Source organism: Mytilus californianus, unplaced genomic scaffold, assembly GCF_021869535.1.
Source record: "Mytilus californianus isolate M0D057914Y unplaced genomic scaffold, xbMytCali1.0.p SCAF_3, whole genome shotgun sequence".
Classification (NCBI taxonomy): domain Eukaryota; kingdom Metazoa; phylum Mollusca; class Bivalvia; order Mytilida; family Mytilidae; genus Mytilus; species Mytilus californianus.
Genome location: NW_026262679.1, coordinates 103,567,988 through 103,588,062, shown reverse-complemented (window position 1 = coordinate 103,588,062; position 20,075 = coordinate 103,567,988).

The following is a 20,075-nucleotide window of genomic DNA, read 5'->3' as shown; positions in this document are numbered from 1 at the left end:
TAATTTGGGAAAATATGACCTGATTTAGATTGTTTGAAATTCAGTTGAATTTTAATCATTTCTGTTCAAGTGTATACATCAGATTGTTTTGAATAGCCACCAATTTGTGATAATTTGACGCACACATTAATTTCGAAAATAATGATTATATCATTAAACCGTCTTCATTACTGATTAAAATAAAGATTTAAAATGAAAATAGTTAATGATATATAGTCAAAAAGAGCAATTGACCAATGATGTTGGCTGCCATTAATGCCAGTTTTTTCTTTCTAAATATTTTGAAAAAAATGTTTTATTTTTTAAATAAGCAAACTTTATTAAAAGTTTTATATTTGGTTTGATATTTTTGAACTGTCTTTTTTTTTTTTGGCTCACTGTTGAATATATGTAAATTTTATTTGAGTTTATCAGCATCTGTCTATAAATAATTTTGTTTTTGTTTCAGATACTATGAAGAAGATGTTTACAGCAAAGACCCCGAAAATGGAGCCATTGACGAAGACCAGGACAAGAAAATTAAAGGAAAGTATATTTAATTTTAGTCTAATTATAATTTTAGTTCTATTACAGTAGCAGGCCTTACCAAGTTCCAGTCAGTCACAGAACATGAAGATTGTTTCATTGAAGAATGGAAATGAGTAGCATGTAAGTATTTGGTAATTAATACAATTGTACTTAAAACTATGTTCATATTTGTTAGGTCATTAAAATCAGTTTTTCCCTGGAAATTTACATATTCATCTGCATTTTTCTATAAGTAATTGGGAAAATATGACCTGATTTAGATTGTTTGAAATTCAGTTGAATTTTAATCATTTCTGTTCAAGTGTATACATCAGATTGTTTTGAATAGCCACCAACTTGTGATAATTTGACGCACACATTAATTTCGAAAATAATGATTATATCATTAAACCGTCTTCATTACTGATTAAAATAAAGATTTAAAATGAAAATAGTTAAAGATATATAGTCAAAAAGAGCAATTGACCAATGATGTTAGCTGCCATTAATGCCAGTTTTTTTCTTTCTAAATATTTTGAAAAAAGTTTTATTTTTTAAATAAGCAAACTTTATTAAAAGTTTTATATTTGGTTTGATATTTTTGAACTGTCTTTTTTTTTTTGGCTCACTTGAATATATGTAAATTTTATTTGAGTTTATCAGCATCTGTCTATAAATAATTTTGTTTTTGTTTCAGATACTATGAAGAAGATGTTTACAGCAAAGACCCCGAAAATGGAGCCATTGACGAAGACCAGGACAAGAAAATTAAAGGAAAGTATATTTAATTTTAGTCTAATTATAATTTTAGTTCTATTACAGTAGCAGGCCTTACCAAGTTCCAGTCAGTCACAGAACATGAAGATTGTTTCATTGAAGAATGGAAATGAGTAGCATGTAAGTATTTGGTTACACAATTGTACTTAAAACTATGTTCATATTTGTTAGGTCATTAAAATCAGTTTTTCCCTGGAAATTTACATATTCATCTGCATTTTTCTATAAGTAATTGGGAAAATATGACCTGATTTAGATTGTTTGAAATTCAGTTGAATTTTAATCATTTCTGTTCAAGTGTATACATCAGATTGTTTTGAATAGCCACCAACTTGTGATAATTTGACGCACACATTAATTTCGAAAATAATGATTATATCATTAAACCGTCTTCATTACTGATTAAAATAAAGATTTAAAATGAAAATAGTTAATGATATATAGTCAAAAGGAGCAATTGACCAATGATGTTGGCTGCCATTAATGCCAGTTTTTTCTTTCTAAATATTTTGAAAAAAGTTTTATTTTTTAAATAAGCAAACTTTATTAAAAGTTTTATATTTGGTTTGATATTTTTGAACTGTCTTTTTTTTTTTGGCTCACTGTTGAATATATGTAAATTTTATTTGAATTTATCAGCATCTGTCTATAAATAATTTTGTTTTTGTTTCAGATACTATGAAGAAGATGTTTACAGCAAAGACCCCGAAAATGGAGCCATTGACGAAGACCAGGACAAGAAAATTAAAGGAAAGTATATTTAATTTTAGTCTAATTATAATTTTAGTTCTATTACAGTAGCAGGCCTTACCAAGTTCCAGTCAGTCACAGAACATGAAGATTGTTTCATTGAAGATTGGAAATGAGTAGCATGTAAGTATTTGGTTATACAATTGTACTTAAAACTATGTTCATATTTGTTAGGTCATTAAAATCAGTTTTTCCCTGGAAATTTACATATTCATCTGCATTTTTCTATAAGTAATTTGGGAAAATATGACCTGATTTAGATTGTTTGAAATTCAGTTGAATTTTAATCATTTCTGTTCAAGTGTATACATCAGATTGTTTTGAATAGCCACCAATTTGTGATAATTTGACGCACACATTAATTTCGAAAATAATGATTATATCATTAAACCGTCTTCATTACTGATTAAAATAAAGATTTAAAATGAAAATAGTTAATGATATATAGTCAAAAAGAGCAATTGACCAATGATGTTGGCTGCCATTAATGCCAGTTTTTTCTTTCTAAATATTTTGAAAAAAATGTTTTATTTTTTAAATAAGCAAACTTTATTAAAAGTTTTATATTTGGTTTGATATTTTTGAACTGTCTTTTTTTTTTTTGGCTCACTGTTGAATATATGTAAATTTTATTTGAGTTTATCAGCATCTGTCTATAAATAATTTTGTTTTTGTTTCAGATACTATGAAGAAGATGTTTACAGCAAAGACCCCGAAAATGGAGCCATTGACGAAGACCAGGACAAGAAAATTAAAGGAAAGTATATTTAATTTTAGTCTAATTATAATTTTAGTTCTATTACAGTAGCAGGCCTTACCAAGTTCCAGTCAGTCACAGAACATGAAGATTGTTTCATTGAAGAATGGAAATGAGTAGCATGTAAGTATTTGGTAATTAATACAATTGTACTTAAAACTATGTTCATATTTGTTAGGTCATTAAAATCAGTTTTTCCCTGGAAATTTACATATTCATCTGCATTTTTCTATAAGTAATTGGGAAAATATGACCTGATTTAGATTGTTTGAAATTCAGTTGAATTTTAATCATTTCTGTTCAAGTGTATACATCAGATTGTTTTGAATAGCCACCAACTTGTGATAATTTGACGCACACATTAATTTCGAAAATAATGATTATATCATTAAACCGTCTTCATTACTGATTAAAATAAAGATTTAAAATGAAAATAGTTAAAGATATATAGTCAAAAAGAGCAATTGACCAATGGTGTTAGCTGCCATTAATGCCAGTTTTTTTCTTTCTAAATATTTTGAAAAAAGTTTTATTTTTTAAATAAGCAAACTTTATTAAAAGTTTTATATTTGGTTTGATATTTTTGAACTGTCTTTTTTTTTTTGGCTCACTTGAATATATGTAAATTTTATTTGAGTTTATCAGCATCTGTCTATAAATAATTTTGTTTTTGTTTCAGATACTATGAAGAAGATGTTTACAGCAAAGACCCCGAAAATGGAGCCATTGACGAAGACCAGGACAAGAAAATTAAAGGAAAGTATATTTAATTTTAGTCTAATTATAATTTTAGTTCTATTACAGTAGCAGGCCTTACCAAGTTCCAGTCAGTCACAGAACATGAAGATTGTTTCATTGAAGAATGGAAATGAGTAGCATGTAAGTATTTGGTTACACAATTGTACTTAAAACTATGTTCATATTTGTTAGGTCATTAAAATCAGTTTTTCCCTGGAAATTTACATATTCATCTGCATTTTTCTATAAGTAATTGGGAAAATATGACCTGATTTAGATTGTTTGAAATTCAGTTGAATTTTAATCATTTCTGTTCAAGTGTATACATCAGATTGTTTTGAATAGCCACCAACTTGTGATAATTTGACGCACACATTAATTTCGAAAATAATGATTATATCATTAAACCGTCTTCATTACTGATTAAAATAAAGATTTAAAATGAAAATAGTTAATGATATATAGTCAAAAGGAGCAATTGACCAATGATGTTGGCTGCCATTAATGCCAGTTTTTTCTTTCTAAATATTTTGAAAAAAGTTTTATTTTTTAAATAAGCAAACTTTATTAAAAGTTTTATATTTGGTTTGATATTTTTGAACTGTCTTTTTTTTTTTGGCTCACTGTTGAATATATGTAAATTTTATTTGAATTTATCAGCATCTGTCTATAAATAATTTTGTTTTTGTTTCAGATACTATGAAGAAGATGTTTACAGCAAAGACCCCGAAAATGGAGCCATTGACGAAGACCAGGACAAGAAAATTAAAGGAAAGTATATTTAATTTTAGTCTAATTATAATTTTAGTTCTATTACAGTAGCAGGCCTTACCAAGTTCCAGTCAGTCACAGAACATGAAGATTGTTTCATTGAAGATTGGAAATGAGTAGCATGTAAGTATTTGGTTATACAATTGTACTTAAAACTATGTTCATATTTGTTAGGTCATTAAAATCAGTTTTTCCCTGGAAATTTACATATTCATCTGCATTTTTCTATAAGTAATTTGGGAAAATATGACCTGATTTAGATTGTTTGAAATTCAGTTGAATTTTAATCATTTCTGTTCAAGTGTATACATCAGATTGTTTTGAATAGCCACCAATTTGTGATAATTTGACGCACACATTAATTTCGAAAATAATGATTATATCATTAAACCGTCTTCATTACTGATTAAAATAAAGATTTAAAATGAAAATAGTTAATGATATATAGTCAAAAAGAGCAATTGACCAATGATGTTGGCTGCCATTAATGCCAGTTTTTTCTTTCTAAATATTTTGAAAAAAATGTTTTATTTTTTAAATAAGCAAACTTTATTAAAAGTTTTATATTTGGTTTGATATTTTTGAACTGTCTTTTTTTTTTTTGGCTCACTGTTGAATATATGTAAATTTTATTTGAGTTTATCAGCATCTGTCTATAAATAATTTTGTTTTTGTTTCAGATACTATGAAGAAGATGTTTACAGCAAAGACCCCGAAAATGGAGCCATTGACGAAGACCAGGACAAGAAAATTAAAGGAAAGTATATTTAATTTTAGTCTAATTATAATTTTAGTTCTATTACAGTAGCAGGCCTTACCAAGTTCCAGTCAGTCACAGAACATGAAGATTGTTTCATTGAAGAATGGAAATGAGTAGCATGTAAGTATTTGGTAATTAATACAATTGTACTTAAAACTATGTTCATATTTGTTAGGTCATTAAAATCAGTTTTTCCCTGGAAATTTACATATTCATCTGCATTTTTCTATAAGTAATTGGGAAAATATGACCTGATTTAGATTGTTTGAAATTCAGTTGAATTTTAATCATTTCTGTTCAAGTGTATACATCAGATTGTTTTGAATAGCCACCAACTTGTGATAATTTGACGCACACATTAATTTCGAAAATAATGATTATATCATTAAACCGTCTTCATTACTGATTAAAATAAAGATTTAAAATGAAAATAGTTAAAGATATATAGTCAAAAAGAGCAATTGACCAATGGTGTTAGCTGCCATTAATGCCAGTTTTTTTCTTTCTAAATATTTTGAAAAAAGTTTTATTTTTTAAATAAGCAAACTTTATTAAAAGTTTTATATTTGGTTTGATATTTTTGAACTGTCTTTTTTTTTTGGCTCACTTGAATATATGTAAATTTTATTTGAGTTTATCAGCATCTGTCTATAAATAATTTTGTTTTTGTTTCAGATACTATGAAGAAGATGTTTACAGCAAAGACCCCGAAAATGGAGCCATTGACGAAGACCAGGACAAGAAAATTAAAGGAAAGTATATTTAATTTTAGTCTAATTATAATTTTAGTTCTATTACAGTAGCAGGCCTTACCAAGTTCCAGTCAGTCACAGAACATGAAGATTGTTTCATTGAAGAATGGAAATGAGTAGCATGTAAGTATTTGGTTACACAATTGTACTTAAAACTATGTTCATATTTGTTAGGTCATTAAAATCAGTTTTTCCCTGGAAATTTACATATTCATCTGCATTTTTCTATAAGTAATTGGGAAAATATGACCTGATTTAGATTGTTTGAAATTCAGTTGAATTTTAATCATTTCTGTTCAAGTGTATACATCAGATTGTTTTGAATAGCCACCAACTTGTGATAATTTGACGCACACATTAATTTCGAAAATAATGATTATATCATTAAACCGTCTTCATTACTGATTAAAATAAAGATTTAAAATGAAAATAGTTAATGATATATAGTCAAAAGGAGCAATTGACCAATGATGTTGGCTGCCATTAATGCCAGTTTTTTCTTTCTAAATATTTTGAAAAAAGTTTTATTTTTTAAATAAGCAAACTTTATTAAAAGTTTTATATTTGGTTTGATATTTTTGAACTGTCTTTTTTTTTTTGGCTCACTGTTGAATATATGTAAATTTTATTTGAATTTATCAGCATCTGTCTATAAATAATTTTGTTTTTGTTTCAGATACTATGAAGAAGATGTTTACAGCAAAGACCCCGAAAATGGAGCCATTGACGAAGACCAGGACAAGAAAATTAAAGGAAAGTATATTTAATTTTAGTCTAATTATAATTTTAGTTCTATTACAGTAGCAGGCCTTACCAAGTTCCAGTCAGTCACAGAACATGAAGATTGTTTCATTGAAGAATGGAAATGAGTAGCATGTAAGTATTTGGTTATACAATTGTACTTAAAACTATGTTCATATTTGTTAGGTCATTAAAATCAGTTTTTCCCTGGAAATTTACATATTCATCTGCATTTTTCTATAAGTAATTGGGAAAATATGACCTGATTTAGATTATTTGAAATTCAGTTGAATTTTAATCATTTCTGTTCAAGTGTATACATCAGATTGTTTTGAATAGCCACCTATTTGTGATAATTTGACGCACACATTAATTTCGAAAATAATGATTATATCATTAAACCTTCTTCATTTCTGATTAAAATAGAGATTTAAAATGAAAATAGTTAATGATATATAGTCAAAAAGAGCAATTGACCAATGATGTTGGCTGCCATTAATGCCAGTTTTTTCTTTCTAAATATTTTGAAAAAAGGTTTTATTTTTTAAATAAGCAATCTTTATTAAAAGTTTTATATTTGGTTTGATATTTTTGAACTGTCTTTTTTTTTTTTGCTCACTTGAATATATGTAAATTTTATTTGAGTTTATCAGCATCTGTCTATAAATAATTTTGTTTTTGTTTCAGATACTATGAAGAAGATGTTTACAGCAAAGACCCCGAAAATGGAGCCATTGACGAAGACCAGGACAAGAAAATTAAAGGAAAGTATATTTAATTTTAGTCTAATTATAATTTTAGTTCTATTACAGTAGCAGGCCTTACCAAGTTCCAGTCAGTCACAGAACATGAAGATTGTTTCATTGAAGAATGGAAATGAGTAGCATGTAAGTATTTGGTTATACAATTGTACTTAAAACTATGTTCATATTTGTTAGGTCATTAAAATCAGTTTTTCCCTGGAAATTTACATATTCATCTGCATTTTTCTATAAGTAATTGGGAAAATATGACCTGATTTAGATTGTTTGAAATTCAGTTGAATTTTAATCATTTCTGTTCAAGTGTATACATCAGATTGTTTTGAATAGCCACCAACTTGTGATAATTTGACGCACACATTAATTTCGAAAATAATGATTATATCATTAAACCGTCTTCATTACTGATTAAAATAAAGATTTAAAATGAAAATAGTTAATGATATATAGTCAAAAGGAGCAATTGACCAATGATGTTGGCTGCCATTAATGCCAGTTTTTTCTTTCTAAATATTTTGAAAAAAGTTTTATTTTTTAAATAAGCAAACTTTATTAAAAGTTTTATATTTGGTTTGATATTTTTGAACTGTCTTTTTTTTTTTGGCTCACTGTTGAATATATGTAAATTTTATTTGAATTTATCAGCATCTGTCTATAAATAATTTTGTTTTTGTTTCAGATACTATGAAGAAGATGTTTACAGCAAAGACCCCGAAAATGGAGCCATTGACGAAGACCAGGACAAGAAAATTAAAGGAAAGTATATTTAATTTTAGTCTAATTATAATTTTAGTTCTATTACAGTAGCAGGCCTTACCAAGTTCCAGTCAGTCACAGAACATGAAGATTGTTTCATTGAAGAATGGAAATGAGTAGCATGTAAGTATTTGGTTATACAATTGTACTTAAAACTATGTTCATATTTGTTAGGTCATTAAAATCAGTTTTTCCCTGGAAATTTACATATTCATCTGCATTTTTCTATAAGTAATTGGGAAAATATGACCTGATTTAGATTATTTGAAATTCAGTTGAATTTTAATCATTTCTGTTCAAGTGTATACATCAGATTGTTTTGAATAGCCACCTATTTGTGATAATTTGACGCACACATTAATTTCGAAAATAATGATTATATCATTAAACCTTCTTCATTACTGATTAAAATAGAGATTTAAAATGAAAATAGTTAATGATATATAGTCAAAAAGAGCAATTGACCAATGATGTTGGCTGCCATTAATGCCAGTTTTTTCTTTCTATATATTTTGAAAAAAGGTTTTATTTTTTAAATAAGCAATCTTTATTAAAAGTTTTATATTTGGTTTGATATTTTTGAACTGTCTTTTTTTTTTTTGCTCACTTGAATATATGTAAATTTTATTTGAGTTTATCAGCATCTGTCTATAAATAATTTTGTTTTTGTTTCAGATACTATGAAGAAGATGTTTACAGCAAAGACCCCGAAAATGGAGCCATTGACGAAGACCAGGACAAGAAAATTAAAGGAAAGTATATTTAATTTTAGTCTAATTATAATTTTAGTTCTATTACAGTAGCAGGCCTTACCAAGTTCCAGTCAGTCACAGAACATGAAGATTGTTTCATTGAAGAATGGAAATGAGTAGCATGTAAGTATTTGGTTATACAATTGTACTTAAAACTATGTTCATATTTGTTAGGTCATTAAAATCAGTTTTTCCCTGGAAATTTACATATTCATCTGCATTTTTCTATAAGTAATTGGGAAAATATGACCTGATTTAGATTGTTTGAAATTCAGTTGAATTTTAATCATTTCTGTTCAAGTGTATATACATCAGATTGTTTTGAATAGCCACCAACTTGTGATAATTTGACGCACACATTAATTTCGAAAATAATGATTATATCATTAAACCGTCTTCATTACTGATTAAAATAAAGATTTAAAATGAAAATAGTTAATGATATATAGTCAAAAGGAGCAATTGACCAATGATGTTGGCTGCCATTAATGCCAGTTTTTTCTTTCTAAATATTTTGAAAAAAGTTTTATTTTTTAAATAAGCAAACTTTATTAAAAGTTTTATATTTGGTTTGATATTTTTGAACTGTCTTTTTTTTTTTTGGCTCACTGTTGAATATATGTAAATTTTATTTGAATTTATCAGCATCTGTCTATAAATAATTTTGTTTTTGTTTCAGATACTATGAAGAAGATGTTTACAGCAAAGACCCCGAAAATGGAGCCATTGACGAAGACCAGGACAAGAAAATTAAAGGAAAGTATATTTAATTTTAGTCTAATTATAATTTTAGTTCTATTACAGTAGCAGGCCTTACCAAGTTCCAGTCAGTCACAGAACATGAAGATTGTTTCATTGAAGAATGGAAATGAGTAGCATGTAAGTATTTGGTTATACAATTGTACTTAAAACTATGTTCATATTTGTTAGGTCATTAAAATCAGTTTTTCCCTGGAAATTTACATATTCATCTGCATTTTTCTATAAGTAATTGGGAAAATATGACCTGATTTAGATTATTTGAAATTCAGTTGAATTTTAATCATTTCTGTTCAAGTGTATACATCAGATTGTTTTGAATAGCCACCTATTTGTGATAATTTGACGCACACATTAATTTCGAAAATAATGATTATATCATTAAACCGTCTTCATTACTGATTAAAATAGAGATTTAAAATGAAAATAGTTAATGATATATAGTCAAAAAGAGCAATTGACCAATGATGTTGGCTGCCATTAATGCCAGTTTTTTCTTTCTAAATATTTTGAAAAAAGGTTTTATTTTTTAAATAAGCAATCTTTATTAAAAGTTTTATATTTGGTTTGATATTTTTGAACTGTCTTTTTTTTTTTGCTCACTTGAATATATGTAAATTTTATTTGAGTTTATCAGCATCTGTCTATAAATAATTTTGTTTTTGTTTCAGATACTATGAAGAAGATGTTTACAGCAAAGACCCCGAAAATGGAGCCATTGACGAAGACCAGGACAAGAAAATTAAAGGAAAGTATATTTAATTTTAGTCTAATTATAATTTTAGTTCTATTACAGTAGCAGGCCTTACCAAGTTCCAGTCAGTCACAGAACATGAAGATTGTTTCATTGAAGAATGGAAATGAGTAGCATGTAAGTATTTGGTTATACAATTGTACTTAAAACTATGTTCATATTTGTTAGGTCATTAAAATCAGTTTTTCCCTGGAAATTTACATATTCATCTGCATTTTTCTATAAGTAATTGGGAAAATATGACCTGATTTAGATTGTTTGAAATTCAGTTGAATTTTAATCATTTCTGTTCAAGTGTATACATCAGATTGTTTTGAATAGCCACCAACTTGTGATAATTTGACGCACACATTAATTTCGAAAATAATGATTATATCATTAAACCGTCTTCATTACTGATTAAAATAAAGATTTAAAATGAAAATAGTTAATGATATATAGTCAAAAAGAGCAATTGACCAATGATGTTGGCTGCCATTAATGCCAGTTTTTTCTTTCTAAATATTTTGAAAAAAGTTTTATTTTTAAAATAAGCAAACTTTATTAAAAGTTTTATATTTGGTTTGATATTTTTGAACTGTCTTTTTTTTTTTTGCTTACTGTTGAATATATGTAAATTTTATTTGAGTTTATCAGCATCTGTCTATAAATAATTTTGTTTTTGTTTCAGATACTATGAAGAAGATGTTTACAGCAAAGACCCCGAAAATGGAGCCATTGACAAAGACCAGGACAAGAAAATTAAAGGAAAGTATATTTAATTTTAGTCTAATTATAATTTTAGTTCTATTACAGTAGCAGGCCTTACCAAGTTCCAGTCAGTCACAGAACATGAAGATTGTTTCATTGAAGAATGGAAATGAGTAGCATGTAAGTATTTGGTTATACAATTGTACTTAAAACTATGTTCATATTTGTTAGGTCATTAAAATCAGTTTTTCCCTGGAAATTTACATATTCATCTGCATTTTTCTATAAGTAATTGGGAAAATATGACCTGATTTAGATTGTTTGAAATTCAGTTGAATTTTAATCATTTCTGTTCAAGTGTATACATCAGATTGTTTTGAATAGCCACCAACTTGTGATAATTTGACGCACACATTAATTTCGAAAATAATGATTATATCATTAAACCGTCTTCATTACTGATTAAAATAAAGATTTAAAATGAAAATAGTTAATGATATATAGTCAAAAGGAGCAATTGACCAATGATGTTGGCTGCCATTAATGCCAGTGTTTTCTTTCTAAATATTTTGAAAAAAGGTTTTATTTTTTAAATAAGCAAACTTTATTAAAAGTTTTATATTTGGTTTGATATTTTTGAACTGTCTTTTTTTTTTTGGCTCACTGTTGAATATATGTAAATTTTATTTGAATTTATCAGCATCTGTCTATAAATAATTTTGTTTTTGTTTCAGATACTATGAAGAAGATGTTTACAGCAAAGACCCCGAAAATGGAGCAATTGATGAAGACCAGGACAAGAAAATTAAAGGAAAGTATATTTAATTTTAGTCTTAATTATAATTTTAGTTCTATTACAGTAGCAGGCCTTACCAAGTTCCAGTCAGTCACAGAACATGAAGATTGTTTCATTGAAGAATGGAAATGAGTAGCATGTAAGTATTTGGTTATACAATTGTACTTAAAACTATGTTCATATTTGTTAGGTCATTAAAATCAGTTTTTCCCTGGAAATTTACATATTCATCTGCATTTTTCTATAAGTAATTGGGAAAATATGACCTGATTTAGATTATTTGAAATTCAGTTGAATTTTAATCATTTCTGTTCAAGTGTATACATCAGATTGTTTTGAATAGCCACCTATTTGTGATAATTTGACGCACACATTAATTTCGAAAATAATGATTATATCATTAAACCGTCTTCATTACTGATTAAAATAGAGATTTAAAATGAAAATAGTTAATGATATATAGTCAAAAAGAGCAATTGACCAATGATGTTGGCTGCCATTAATGCCAGTTTTTCATTCTAAATATTTTGAAAAAAGGTTTTATTTTTTAAATAAGCAATCTTTATTAAAAGTTTTATATTTGGTTTGATATTTTTGAACTGTCTTTTTTTTTTTTGGCTCACTTGAATATATGTAAATTTTATTTGAGTTTATCAGCATCTGTCTATAAATAATTTTGTTTTTGTTTCAGATACTATGAAGAAGATGTTTACAGCAAAGACCCCGAAAATGGAGCCATTGACGAAGACCAGGACAAGAAAATTAAAGGAAAGTATATTTAATTTTAGTCTAATTATAATTTTAGTTCTATTACAGTAGCAGGCCTTACCAAGTTCCAGTCAGTCACAGAACATGAAGATTAATTCATTGAAGAATGGAAATGAGTAGCATGTAAGTATTTGGTTATACAATTGTACTTAAAACTATGTTCATATTTGTTAGGTCATTAAAATCAGTTTTTCCCTGGAAATTTACATATTCATCTGCATTTTTCTATAAGTAATTGGGAAAATATGACCTGATTTAGATTGTTTGAAATTCAGTTGAATTTTAATCATTTCTGTTCAAGTGTATACATCAGATTGTTTTGAATAGCCACCAACTTGTGATAATTTGATGCACACATTAACTTCGAAAATAATGATTATATCATTAAACCGTCTTCATTACTGATTAAAATAAAGATTTAAAATGAAATTAGTTAATGATATATAGTCAAAAAGAGCAATTGACCAATGATGTTGGCTGCCATTAATGCCAGTGTTTTCTTTCTAAATATTTTGAAAAAAGGTTTTATTTTTTAAATAAGCAAACTTTATTAAAAGTTTTATATTTGGTTTGATATTTTTGAACTGTCTTTTTTTTTTTGGCTCACTGTTGAATATATGTAAATTTTATTTGAGTTTATCAGCATCTGTCTAGAAATAATTTTGTTTTTGTTTCAGATACTATGAAGAAGATGTTTACAGCAAAGACCCCGAAAATGGAGCCATTGACGAAGACCAGGACAAGAAAATTAAAGGAAAGTATATTTAATTTTAGTCTAATTATAATTTTAGTTCTATTACAGTAGCAGGCCTTACCAAGTTCCAGTCAGTCACAGAACATGAAGATTGTTTCATTGAAGAATGGAAATGAGTAGCATGTAAGTATTTGGTTACACAATTGTACTTAAAACTATGTTCATATTTGTTAGGTCATTAAAATCAGTTTTTCCCTGGAAATTTACATATTCATCTGCATTTTTCTATAAGTAATTGGGAAAATATGACCTGATTTAGATTATTTGAAATTCAGTTGAATTTTAATCATTTCTGTTCAAGTGTATACATCAGATTGTTTTGAATAGCCACCTATTTGTGATAATTTGACGCACACATTAATTTCGAAAATAATGATTATATCATTAAACCGTCTTCATTACTGATTAAAATAGAGATTTAAAATGAAAATAGTTAATGATATATAGTCAAAAAGAGCAATTGACCAATGATGTTGGCTGCCATTAATGCCAGTTTTTTCTTTCTAAATATTTTGAAAAAAGGTTTTATTTTTTAAATAAGCAATCTTTATTAAAAGTTTTATATTTGGTTTGATATTTTTGAACTGTCTTTTTTTTTTTTTGGCTCACTTGAATATATGTAAATTTTATTTGAGTTTATCAGCATCTGTCTATAAATAATTTTGTTTTTGTTTCAGATACTATGAAGAAGATGTTTACAGCAAAGACCCCGAAAATGGAGCCATTGACGAAGACCAGGACAAGAAAATTAAAGGAAAGTATATTTAATTTTAGTCTAATTATAATTTTAGTTCTATTACAGTAGCAGGCCTTACCAAGTTCCAGTCAGTCACAGAACATGAAGATTGTTTCATTGAAGAATGGAAATGAGTAGCATGTAAGTATTTGGTTATACAATTGTACTTAAAACTATGTTCATATTTGTTAGGTCATTAAAATCAGTTTTTCCCTGGAAATTTACATATTCATCTGCATTTTTCTATAAGTAATTGGGAAAATATGACCTGATTTAGATTGTTTGAAATTCAGTTGAATTTTAATCATTTCTGTTCAAGTGTATACATCAGATTGTTTTGAATAGCCACCAACTTGTGATAATTTGATGCACACATTAACTTCGAAAATAATGATTATATCATTAAACCGTCTTCATTACTGATTAAAATAGAGATTTAAAATGAAAATAGTTAATGATATATAGTCAAAAAGAGCAATTGACCAATGATGTTGGCTGCCATTAATGCCAGTTTTTTCTTTCTAAATATTTTGAAAAAAGGTTTTATTTTTTAAATAAGCAATCTTTATTAAAAGTTTTATATTTGGTTTGATATTTTTGAACTGTCTTTTTTTTTTTTTGGCTCACTTGAATATATGTAAATTTTATTTGAGTTTATCAGCATCTGTCTATAAATAATTTTGTTTTTGTTTCAGATACTATGAAGAAGATGTTTACAGCAAAGACCCCGAAAATGGAGCCATTGACGAAGACCAGGACAAGAAAATTAAAGGAAAGTATATTTAATTTTAGTCTAATTATAATTTTAGTTCTATTACAGTAGCAGGCCTTACCAAGTTCCAGTCAGTCACAGAACATGAAGATTGTTTCATTGAAGAATGGAAATGAGTAGCATGTAAGTATTTGGTTATACAATTGTACTTAAAACTATGTTCATATTTGTTAGGTCATTAAAATCAGTTTTTCCCTGGAAATTTACATATTCATCTGCATTTTTCTATAAGTAATTGGGAAAATATGACCTGATTTAGATTGTTTGAAATTCAGTTGAATTTTAATCATTTCTGTTCAAGTGTATACATCAGATTGTTTTGAATAGCCACCAACTTGTGATAATTTGATGCACACATTAACTTCGAAAATAATGATTATATCATTAAACCGTCTTCATTACTGATTAAAATAAAGATTTAAAATGAAATTAGTTAATGATATATAGTCAAAAAGAGCAATTGACCAATGATGTTGGCTGCCATTAATGCCAGTGTTTTCTTTCTAAATATTTTGAAAAAAGGTTTTATTTTTTAAATAAGCAAACTTTATTAAAAGTTTTATATTTGGTTTGATATTTTTGAACTGTCTTTTTTTTTTTGGCTCACTGTTGAATATATGTAAATTTTATTTGAGTTTATCAGCATCTGTCTATAAATAATTTTGTTTTTGTTTCAGATACTATGAAGAAGATGTTTACAGCAAAGACCCCGAAAATGGAGCCATTGACGAAGACCAGGACAAGAAAATTAAAGGAAAGTATATTTAATTTTAGTCTAATTATAATTTTAGTTCTATTACAGTAGCAGGCCTTACCAAGTTCCAGTCAGTCACAGAACATGAAGATTGTTTCATTGAAGAATGGAAATGAGTAGCATGTAAGTATTTGGTTATACAATTGTACTTAAAACTATGTTCATATTTGTTAGGTCATTAAAATCAGTTTTTCCCTGGAAATTTACATATTCATCTGCATTTTTCTATAAGTAATTGGGAAAATATGACCTGATTTAGATTATTTGAAATTCAGTTGAATTTTAATCATTTCTGTTCAAGTGTATACATTAGATTGTTTTGAATAGCCACCTATTTGTGATAATTTGACGCACACATTAATTTCGAAAATAATGATTATATCATTAAACTGTCTTCATTACTGATTAAAATAGAGATATAAAATGAAAATAGTTAATGATATATAGTCAAAAAGAGCAATTGACCAATGATGTTGGCTGCCATTAATGCCAGTTTTTTCTTTCTAAATATTTAGAAAAAAGGTTTTATTTTTTAAATAAGCAATCTTTATTAAAAGTTTTATATTTGGTTTGATATTTTTGAACTGTCTTTTTTTTTTTTGGCTCACTTGAATATATGTAAATTTTATTTGAGTTTATCAGCATCTGTCTATAAATAATTTTGTTTTTGTTTCAGATACTATGAAGAAGATGTTTACAGCAAAGACCCCGAAAATGGAGCCATTGACGAAGACCAGGACAAGAAAATTAAAGGAAAGTATATTTAATTTTAGTCTAATTATAATTTTAGTTCTATTACAGTAGCAGGCCTTACCAAGTTCCAGTCAGTCACAGAACATGAAGATTGTTTCATTGAAGAATGGAAATGAGTAGCATGTAAGTATTTGGTTATACAATTGTACTTAAAACTATGTTCATATTTGTTAGGTCATTAAAATCAGTTTTTCCCTGGAAATTTACATATTCATCTGCATTTTTCTATAAGTAATTGGGAAAATATGACCTGATTTAGATTGTTTGAAATTCAGTTGAATTTTAATCATGTCTGTTCAAGTGTATACATCAGATTGTTTTGAATAGCCACCAACTTGTGATAATTTGATGCACACATTAACTTCGAAAATAATGATTATATCATTAAACCGTCTTCATTACTGATTAAAATAAAGATTTAAAATGAAAATAGTTAATTATATATAGTCAAAAAAAACAATTGACCAATGATGTTGGCTGCCATTAATGCCAGTGTTTTCTTTCTAAATATTTTGAAAAAAGGTTTTATTTTTTAAATAAGCAAACTTTATTAAAAGTTTTATATTTGGTTTGATATTTTTGAACTGTCTTTTTTTTTTTGGCTCACTGTTGAATATATGTAAATTTTATTTGAGTTTATCAGCATCTGTCTAGAAATAATTTTGTTTTTGTTTCAGATACTATGAAGAAGATGTTTACAGCAAAGACCCCGAAAATGGAGCCATTGACGAAGACCAGGACAAGAAAATTAAAGGAAAGTATATTTAATTTTAGTCTAATTATAATTTTAGTTCTATTACAGTAGCAGGCCTTACCAAGTTCCAGTCAGTCACAGAACATGAAGATTGTTTCATTGAAGAATGGAAATGAGTAGCATGTAAGTATTTGGTTACACAATTGTACTTAAAACTATGTTCATATTTGTTAGGTCATTAAAATCAGTTTTTCCCTGGAAATTTACATATTCATCTGCATTTTTCTATAAGTAATTGGGAAAATATGACCTGATTTAGATTATTTGAAATTCAGTTGAATTTTAATCATTTCTGTTCAAGTGTATACATCAGATTGTTTTGAATAGCCACCTATTTGTGATAATTTGACGCACACATTAATTTCGAAAATAATGATTATATCATTAAACCGTCTTCATTACTGATTAAAATAGAGATTTAAAATGAAAATAGTTAATGATATATAGTCAAAAAGAGCAATTGACCAATGATGTTGGCTGCCATTAATGCCAGTTTTTTCTTTCTAAATATTTTGAAAAAAGGTTTTATTTTTTAAATAAGCAATCTTTATTAAAAGTTTTATATTTGGTTTGATATTTTTGAACTGTCTTTTTTTTTTTTTGGCTCACTTGAATATATGTAAATTTTATTTGAGTTTATCAGCATCTGTCTATAAATAATTTTGTTTTTGTTTCAGATACTATGAAGAAGATGTTTACAGCAAAGACCCCGAAAATGGAGCCATTGACGAAGACCAGGACAAGAAAATTAAAGGAAAGTATATTTAATTTTAGTCTAATTATAATTTTAGTTCTATTACAGTAGCAGGCCTTACCAAGTTCCAGTCAGTCACAGAACATGAAGATTGTTTCATTGAAGAATGGAAATGAGTAGCATGTAAGTATTTGGTTATACAATTGTACTTAAAACTATGTTCATATTTGTTAGGTCATTAAAATCAGTTTTTCCCTGGAAATTTACATATTCATCTGCATTTTTCTATAAGTAATTGGGAAAATATGACCTGATTTAGATTGTTTGAAATTCAGTTGAATTTTAATCATTTCTGTTCAAGTGTATACATCAGATTGTTTTGAATAGCCACCAACTTGTGATAATTTGATGCACACATTAACTTCGAAAATAATGATTATATCATTAAACCGTCTTCATAACTGATTAAAATAAAGATTTAAAATGAAATTAGTTAATGATATATAGTCAAAAAGAGCAATTGACCAATGATGTTGGCTGCCATTAATGCCAGTGTTTTCTTTCTAAATATTTTGAAAAAAGGTTTTATTTTTTAAATAAGCAAACTTTATTAAAAGTTTCATATTTGGTTTGATATTTTTGAACTGTCTTTTTTTTTTTGGCTCACTTGAATATATGTAAATTTTATTTGAGTTTATCAGCATCTGTCTAGAAATAATTTTGTTTTTGTTTCAGATACTATGAAGAAGATGTTTACAGCAAAGACCCCGAAAATGGAGCCATTGACGAAGACCAGGACAAGAAAATTAAAGGAAAGTATATTTAATTTTAGTCTAATTATAATTTTAGTTCTATTACAGTAGCAGGCCTTACCAAGTTCCAGTCAGTCACAGAACATGAAGATTGTTTCATTGAAGAATGGAAATGAGTAGTATGTAAGTATTTGGTTATACAATTGTACTTAAAACTATGTTCATATTTGTTAGGTCATTAAAATCAGTTTTTCCCTGGAAATTTACATATTCATCTGCATTTTTCTATAAGTAATTGGGAAAATATGACCTGATTTAGATTATTTGAAATTCAGTTGAATTTTAATCATTTCTGTTCAAGTGTATACATCAGATTGTTTTGAATAGCCACCTATTTGTGATAATTTGACGCACACATTAATTTCGAAAATAATGATTATATCATTAAACCGTCTTCATTACTGATTAAAATAGAGATTTAAAATGAAAATAGTTAATGATATATAGTCAAAAAGAGCAATTGACCAATGATGTTGGCTGCCATTAATGCCAGTTTTTTCTTTCTAAATATTTTGAAAAAAGGTTTTATTTTTTAAATAAGCAATCTTTATTAAAAGTTTTATATTTGGTTTGATATTTTTGAACTGTCTTTTTTTTTTTTGGCTCACTTGAATATATGTAAATTTTATTTGAGTTTATCAGCATCTGTCTAGAAATAATTTTGTTTTTGTTTCAGATACTATGAAGAAGATGTTTACAGCAAAGACCCCGAAAATGGAGCCATTGACGAAGACCAGGACAAGAAAATTAAAGGAAAGTATATTTAATTTTAGTCTAATTATAATTTTAGTTCTATTACAGTAGCAGGCCTTACCAAGTTCCAGTCAGTCACAGAACATGAAGATTGTTTCATTGAAGAATGGAAATGAGTAGCATGTAAGTATTTGGTTATACAATTGTACTTAAAACTATGTTCATATTTGTTAGGTCATTAAAATCAGTTTTTCCCTGGAAATTTACATATTCATCTGCATTTTTCTATAAGTAATTGGGAAAATATGACCTGATTTAGATTGTTTGAAATTCAGTTGAATTTTAATCATTTCTGTTCAAGTGTATACATCAGATTGTTTTGAATAGCCACCAACTTGTGATAATTTGACGCACACATTAATTTCGAAAATAATGATTATATCATTAAACCGTCTTCATTACTGATTAAAATAAAGATTTAAAATGAAAATAGTGAATGATATATAGTCAAAAAGAGCAATTGACCAATGATGTTGGCTGCCATTAATGCCAGTTTTTTCTTTCTAAATATTTTGAAAAAAGTTTTATTTTTTAAATAAGCAAACTTTATTAAAAGTTTTATATTTGGTTTGATATTTTTGAACTGTCTTTTTTTTTTTGGCTCACTGTTGAATATATGTAAATTTTATTTGAGTTTATTAGCATCTGTCTATAAATAATTTTGTTTTTGTTTCAGATACTATGAAGAAGATGTTTACAGCAAA